The sequence below is a fragment of the Brassica rapa genome, unplaced genomic scaffold (genome assembly GCF_000309985.2).
Source record: "Brassica rapa cultivar Chiifu-401-42 unplaced genomic scaffold, CAAS_Brap_v3.01 Scaffold0307, whole genome shotgun sequence".
NCBI classification, from domain to species: Eukaryota; Viridiplantae; Streptophyta; class Magnoliopsida; order Brassicales; family Brassicaceae; genus Brassica; species Brassica rapa.
Window position 1 is genome coordinate 65,235 of NW_022610250.1, and position 7,489 is coordinate 72,723.

Consider the following 7,489-nt stretch of genomic DNA (forward strand, 5'->3'; position numbering starts at 1 on the left):
GTGGTGGAGAATCACCAGGAAGTTGAATAAATCTCATAGGAGTTGGCGAAAAGAAGTTATCCCACTTTCAAATCAGGTGATTCCAGTTTCCCAGTTTGGGAATACACAGCTTCTTCGTCGTTCCAATCAAACCAGGATGAATCACTTTGTGAGAAGCTTGATTTGGATACATAAAGTGGTGGAGAATCACCAGGAAGTTGAATAAATCTCATAGGAGTTGGATGAAGAGTTATCCCACTTTCAAATCAGGTGATTCCAGTTTCCCAGTTTGGGAATAGCACAGCTTCTCTTCTTCGTCGTTCCAATCAAACCAGGATGAATCACTTTGTGAGAAGCTTGATTTGGATACATAAAGTGGTGGAGAATCACCAGGAAGTTGAATAAATCTCATAGGAGTTGGCGTGAAGAAGTTATCCCTTTCAAATCAGGTGATTCCAGTTTCCCAGTTTGGGAATAGCACAGCTTCTCGTCGTTCAAATCAAACCAGGATGAATCACTTTGTGAAAAGCTTGATTTGGATACATAAAGTGTGGAGAATCACCAGGAAGTTGAATAAATCTCATAGGAGTTGGCGAAAAGAAGTTATCCCACTTTCAAATCAGGTGATTCCAGTTTCCCAGTTTGGGAATAGGACAGCTTCTCTGTCGTTCAATCAAACCAGGATGAATCACTTTGTGAGAAGCTTGATTTGGATACATAAAGTGGTGGAGAATCACCAGGAAGTTGAATAAATCTCATAGGAGTTGGCATGAAGAAGTTATCCCACTTTCAAATCAGGTGATTCCAGTTTCCCAGTTTGGGAATAGCACAGCTTCTTCTTCTTCGTCGTTCCAATCAAACCAGGATGAATCACTTTGTGAGAAGCTTGATTTGAATACATAAAGTGGTGTAGAATCACCAGGAAGTTGAATAAATCTCATAGGAGTTGGGATGAAGAAGTTATCCCACTTTCAAATCAGGTGATTCCATTTTCCCAGTTTGGGAATAGCACAGCTTCTTCGTCGTTCCAGGAGGAATCACTTTGTGAGAAGCTTGATTTGGATACATAAAGTGGTGGAGAATACCCAGGAAGTTGAATAAATCTCATAGGAGTTGGCAAGAAGAAGTTATCCCACTTTCAAATCAGGTGATTCCTTTCCCAGTTTGGGAATAGCACAGCTTCATCGTCGTTCAAATCAAACCAGGATGAATCACTTTGTGAAAGCTTGATTTGGATACATAAAGTGGTGGAGAATCACCAGGAAGTTGAATAAATCTCATAGGAGTTGGGAAAAGAAGTTATCCCACTTTCAAATCAGGTGATTCCAGTTTCCCAGTTTGGGAATAGCACAGCTTCTTCGTCGTTCCAATCAAACCAGGATGAATCACTTTGTGAGAAGCTTGATTTGGATACATAAAGTGGTGGAGAATCACCAGGAAGTTGAATAAATCTCATAGGAGTTGGCGTGAAGAAGTTATCCCACTTTCAAATCAGGTGATTCCAGTTTCCCAGTTTGGGAATAGCACAGCTTCATCGTCGTTCAAATCAAACCAGGATGAATCACTTGTGAAAAGCTTTATTTGGATACATAAAGTGGTGGAGAATCACCAGGAAGTTGAATAAATCTCATAGGAGTTGGCGAAAAGAAGTTATCCCACTTTCAAATCAGGTGATTCCAGTTTACCAGTTTGGGAATAGCACAGCTTCTTCGTCGTTTCAATCAAACCAGGATGAATCACTTTGTAAAAAGCTTGATTTGGATACATACAGTGGTGGAAAATCACCAGGAAGTTGAATAAATCTAATAGTAGTAGGGATGATGAAGTTATTCCACCTTCAAATCAGGTGATTCTAGTTTCCCAGTTTGGGAATATCACAGCTTCTTCATCGTTCCAATCAAACAAGAATGAATCACTTTGTGAGAAGCTTGATTTGGATACATAAAGTGGTGGAGAATCACCAGGAAGTTGAATAAATCTCATAGGAGTTGGCAAGAAGAAGTTATCCCACTTTCAAATCAGGTGATTCCAGTTTCCCAGTTTGGGAATAGCACAGCTTCTTCGTCGTTCCAATCAAACCAGGATGAATCACTTTGTAAGAAGCCTGATTTGAATACATAAGGTGGTGGAGAATCACCAGGAAGTTGAATAAATCTCATAGGAGTTGGGATGAAGAAGTTATCCCACTTTCAAATCAGGTGATTCCAGTTTCCCAGTTTGGGAATAGCACAGCTTCTTCGTCGTTCCAGTCAAACCAGGATGAATCACTTTGTAAGAAGCTTGATTTGGATACATAAAGTGGTGGAGAATCACCAGGAAGTTGAATAAATCTCATAGGAGTTGGGATGAAGAAGTTATCCCACTTTGAAATCAGGTGATTCCAGTTTCCCAGTTTGGGAAAAGCACAGCTTCATCGTCGTTCCAATCAAACCAGGATGAATCAATTTGTGAGAAGCTTGATTTGGATACATAAAGTGGTGGAGAATCACCAGGAAGTTGAATAAATCTCATAGGAGTTGAGATGAAGAAGTTGTCACACTTTCAAATCGGGTGATTCCAGTTTCCCAGTTTGGGAATAGCACAGCTTCTTCGTCGTTCCAATCAAACCAGGATGAATCACTTTGTGAGAAGCTTGATTTGGATACATAAAGTGGTGGAGAATCACCAGGAAGTTGAATAAATCTCATAGGAGTTGGATGAAGAAGTTATCCCACTTTCAAATCAGGTGATTCCAGTTTCCCAGTTTGGGAATAGGACAGCTTATTCGTCGTTCCAATCAAACCAGGATGAATCTCTTTGTGAGAAGCATGATTCGGATACATAAAGTGGTGGAGAATCACCAGGAAGTTGAATAAATCTCATAGGAGTTGGCAAGAAGAAGTTATCCCACTTTCAAATCAGTTGATTCCGGTTTCCCAGTTTGGGAATAGCACAGCTTCTTCGTCGTTCCAATCAAACCAGGATGAATCACTTTGTGAGAAGCTTGATTTGGATACATAAAGTGGTGGAGAATCACCAGGAAGTTGAATAAATCTCATAGGAGTTGGCAAGAAGAAGTTATCCCACTTTCAAATCAGGTGATTCCAGTTTCCCAGTTTGGGAATAGGACCGCTTATTCGTCGTTCCAATCAAACCAGGATGAATCACTTTGTGAGAAGCTTGATTTGGATACATAAAGTGGTGGAGAATCACCAGGAAGTTGAATAAATCTCATAGGAGTTGGGATGAAGAAGTTATCCCACTTTCAAATCAGGTGATTCCAGTTTCCCAGTTTGGGAATAGCACAGCTTCTTCGTCGTTCCAATCAAACCAGGATGAATCACTTTGTGAGAAGCTTGATTTGGATACATAAAGTGGTGGAGAATCACCAGGAAGTTGAATAAATCTCATAGGAGTTGGGATGAAGAAGTTATCCCACTTTCAAATCAGGTGATTCCAGTTTCCCAGTTTGGGAATAGCACAGCTTCTTCGTCGTTCCAATCAAACCAGGATGAATCACTTTGTGAGAAGCTTGATTTGGATACATAAAGTGGTGGAGAATCACCAGGAAGTTGAATAAATCTCATAGGAGTTGGGATGAAGAAGTTATCCCACTTTCAAATCAGGTGATTCCAGTTTCCCAGTTTGGGAATAGCACAGCTTCTTCGTCGTTCCAATCAAACCAGGATGAATCACTTTGTGAGAAGCTTGATTTGGATACATAAAGTGGTGGAGAATCACCAGGAAGTTGAATAAATCTCATAGGAGTTGGGATGAAGAAGTTATCCCACTTTCAAATCAGGTGATTCCAGTTTCCCAGTTTGGGAATAGCACAGCTTCTTCGTCGTTCCAATCAAACCAGGATGAATCTCTTTGTGAGAAGCTTGATTTGGATACATAAAGTGGTGGAGAATCACCAGGAAGTTGAATAAATCTCATAGGTGTTGGGATGAAGAAGTTATCCCAACTTTCAAATCAGGTGATTCCAGTTTCCCAGTTAGGGAATAGCGCAGCTTCTCCGTCGTTCCAATCAAACCAGGATGAATCACTTTGTGAGAAGCTTGATTTGGATACATAAAGTGGTGGAGAATCACCAGGAAGTTGAATAAATCTCATAGGAGTTGGGATAAAGAAGTTATCCCACTTTCAAATCAGGTGATTCCAGTTTCCCAGTTTGGGAATAGGACAGCTTATTCGTCGTTCCAATCAAACCTGGATGAATCTCTTTGTGAGAAGCTTGATTTGGATACATAAAGTGGTGGAGAATCACCAGGAAGTTGAATAAATCTCATAGGAGTTGGCAAGAAGAAATTATCCCACTTTCAAATCAGGTGATTCCAGTTTCCCAGTTTGGGAATAGCACAGCTTCTTCGTCGTTCCAATCAAACCAGGATGAATCACTTTGTGAGAAGCTTGATTTGGATACATAAAGTGGTGGAGAATCACCAGGAAGTTGAATAAATCTCATAGGAGTTGGCAAGAAGAAGTTATCCCACTTTCAAATCAGGTGATTCCAGTTTCCCAGTTTGGGAATAGGACGCTTATTCGTCGTTCCAATCAAATCAGGATGAATCACTTTGTGAGAAGCTTGATTTGGATACATAAAGTGGTGGAGAATCACAAGGAAGTTGAATAAATCTCATAGGAGTTGGGATGAAGAAGTTATCCCACTTTCAAATCAGGTGATTCCAGTTTCCCAGTTTGGGAATAGCACAGCTTCTTCGTCGTTCCAATCAAACCAGGATGAATCACTTTGTGAGAAGCTTGATTTGGATACATAAAGTGGTGGAGAATCATCAGCAAGTTGAATAAATCTCATAGGAGTTGGCAAGAAGAAGTTATCCCACTTTCAAATCAGGTGATTCCAGTTTCCCAGTTTGGGAATAGCACAGCTTCTTCGTCGTTCCAATCAAACCAGGATGAATCACTTTGTGAGAAGCTTGATTTGGATACATAAAGTGGTGGAGAATCACCAGGAAGTTGAATAAATCTCATAGGAGTTGGGATGAAGAAGTTACCCAACTTTCAAATCAGGTGATTCCAGTTTCCCAGTTTGGGAATAGCACAGCTTCTTCGTCGTTCCAATCAAACCAGGATGAATCACTTTGTGAGAAGCTTGATTTGGATACATAAAGTGGTGGAGAATCACCAGGAAGTTGAATAAATCTCATAGGAGTTGGGATGAAGAAGTTACCCAACTTTCAAATCAGGTGATTCCAGTTTCCCAGTTTGGGAATGTTGAGTTGAGCTGAGTATATGTATGAAGAGCTAAGGAGTTGAAGAGGAAAGGAGATGAGGAAGCTTAAGGGAGTTTAGGGAGAGCATGGTACGGACGTCCGTACAAGGCCGTACAAGCCGTACAGTCCGTACCATCCAAGCCTCAACCAAAGTTACCTTGCACAAGTGAAACGGTAACTATGGAAGAGTTACTCAAGTGGAGAAGGATCAGACCGTTTAAGGGATAAGGAACGCGCATTGCCAGGCTGGGACAGGCTGGAAAGCTAAAGCACCTTTAGTCCAAGATGCCATAAGCGTGTGGTGCTTGTTAGTGGTTGATTTGAATCCTTAACCTTGACTTCACATGCTTTCTCTTTACCTTTGCGATTTGTAAACCCTAGTAGCTCTCCTATATATTGTAACTCATCAACACTAATAAAGATTATGCAGTTTGAGTCTCTCTAATCTCTTAGACACTATGGTTCTCTCTTAGACTCTAAACGGCTCTCAAGTTACTTAGTCTTTCATAATCTCTTTCTAAACTTCACCTAAACTTTCACTTACATTCTAGTTACTCTAAAGATCTCTTAATCTCATATGGTATCAGAGCCAGGTTCATTAGAATCTGGGGTTTGATCTTTAGAGAGTTACAAGCTGAAGGCTTTGAAGCTACACGCGAGTAGCTTTGAAGGTGTTGGAGCTGCGCTACGTTCTGTGTTTGTGTGTGATTCAAGACTCAAGTTTGGTGTGTGTACGTGATTCAAGACTCAACATTTCATCAGATTCAAGCTGTTCAAGTCAAGCTGAGTAAAGATGGAGCATGAGGATGAAGGTGGCGGTTACATTCAAGGGTAGCAACTACCTTGTGTGGTCTCGGATGGTGAAGACTGCGGTGGGAAGTAAGGGTTTGTGGGGGCACATCACAACAGGGGAGGCTCCAAAACTCATTACTCAGGGAGGAGATCAAGAAGAGGTCTCCAATGAAGCGGCTGTGGAGAAATGGCAACAAGAAGACATGCTGGTGATGACGGTTCTACACGCATCCTTGGACCCAGCTATCTTGGATGCTTACAGCTACTGTGAATCAGCCAAAGAGCTGTGGGACACGCTGAAGAAGGTGTATGGGAACACTTCCAACCTCAGCCGTGTGTTTGAAGTGAAGCTAGCGATCAACCGTCTTGCACAAGAGGACATGGAGTTCACTAAGCACTTGGGGAGGTTCAGGTCCTTATGGTCAGAGCTGGAGATGCTGAGGCCGAGCACAACTGATCCAGATCAACTGAATGAGAGGCGCGAGCAAGACAAGGTCTTTGGGTTGCTTCTCACACTGAACCCGGCCTACACTCAACTCATTCAGCACATGTTGAGGTCAGACAAGCTTCCGGACCTTGAGGAGGTGTGTGCGCAAATCCAAAGGGAGCAGGGATCTATGGGGTTGTTTGGAGGAAAGGGGGAGCTCTCTCTTGCCAATCAAGCAGCTCATTGTTGAGATGAGGTAATAAAGAGAGGAGACATTGATAGAGAAAGAGGATTGAGGCATACAGTAACTTTGGAGTTTTACCACAGTAACTTTAGTTTTACTGTGGTAACTCAGTTAAAGCTTGGAAAGTGATCTTGCTTCACTTTGGAGAGTTACCCACGACCAAGGAGCTCTTGGATAAGGAAGGAGCAGTCTGGATAAGGTTTCCTCAAGCTAGAGAGGCTGGAGACAGGCTGTAAAGTAGACAGCATCTAGTAAAAGATGCCAAAGGGATCAAGCATGTGAAGACTCCCATTGGATGCTTTTGGATGGCTCTCTTTGACTACACATGCTCTGAATCTCTTTCTTATCTTATGGATTTCGAAATGTATTGTCTCTCTCACATAAATATGTTGTAAACCTCATCTTTAATGATTAATGGAGTTTTGAGTCTCTCTCTTTATTCTCTCACTAAAATCTCTTAATCTCTTTAATCTTTTCATCTGATTATCTCTGATTATTTGAATCATGCTCTAATACACAAAAGTGTATATGGTATCAGAGCCAGGTTGGCAAAAAGGGGGTGAGTGTGATTTCTTTTTCTCAAAATCAGAGTGTTCTTGAGTGTTCTTGAGTGTTCTTGGGATTATTGAGGTTTCTGGGTATGTGTGTTGTCTATTCATTTGTGGCTGGGTTTATTTGAGATTCTCTGGTGGAAACATGGATATGAAGCACGAATCTAGTGGAGCAGTGAAGATTCAAGAAGAAAACAAGTGGGTTTGGCCAAGATGGGTAAAGACAGCTTTGGGAAGCTGTGAGATTTGGAGTAATCAAGTAAAGGGAGAACCTTTAATG

General features: G+C 41.4%; 1 long non-coding RNA gene across 1 annotated transcript; it reads left to right on the forward strand.

The window, feature by feature from the left end:
• Positions 1 to 1,565: 1,565 nt before the first annotated feature.
• On the forward strand, positions 1,566 to 2,199 carry LOC117130035. Its single transcript, XR_004453509.1, has 2 exons — positions 1,566 to 1,749; positions 2,102 to 2,199. It is a non-coding gene; the product is annotated as an uncharacterized LOC117130035 (long non-coding RNA).
• The last annotated feature ends 5,290 nt before the right edge of the window (positions 2,200 to 7,489 follow it).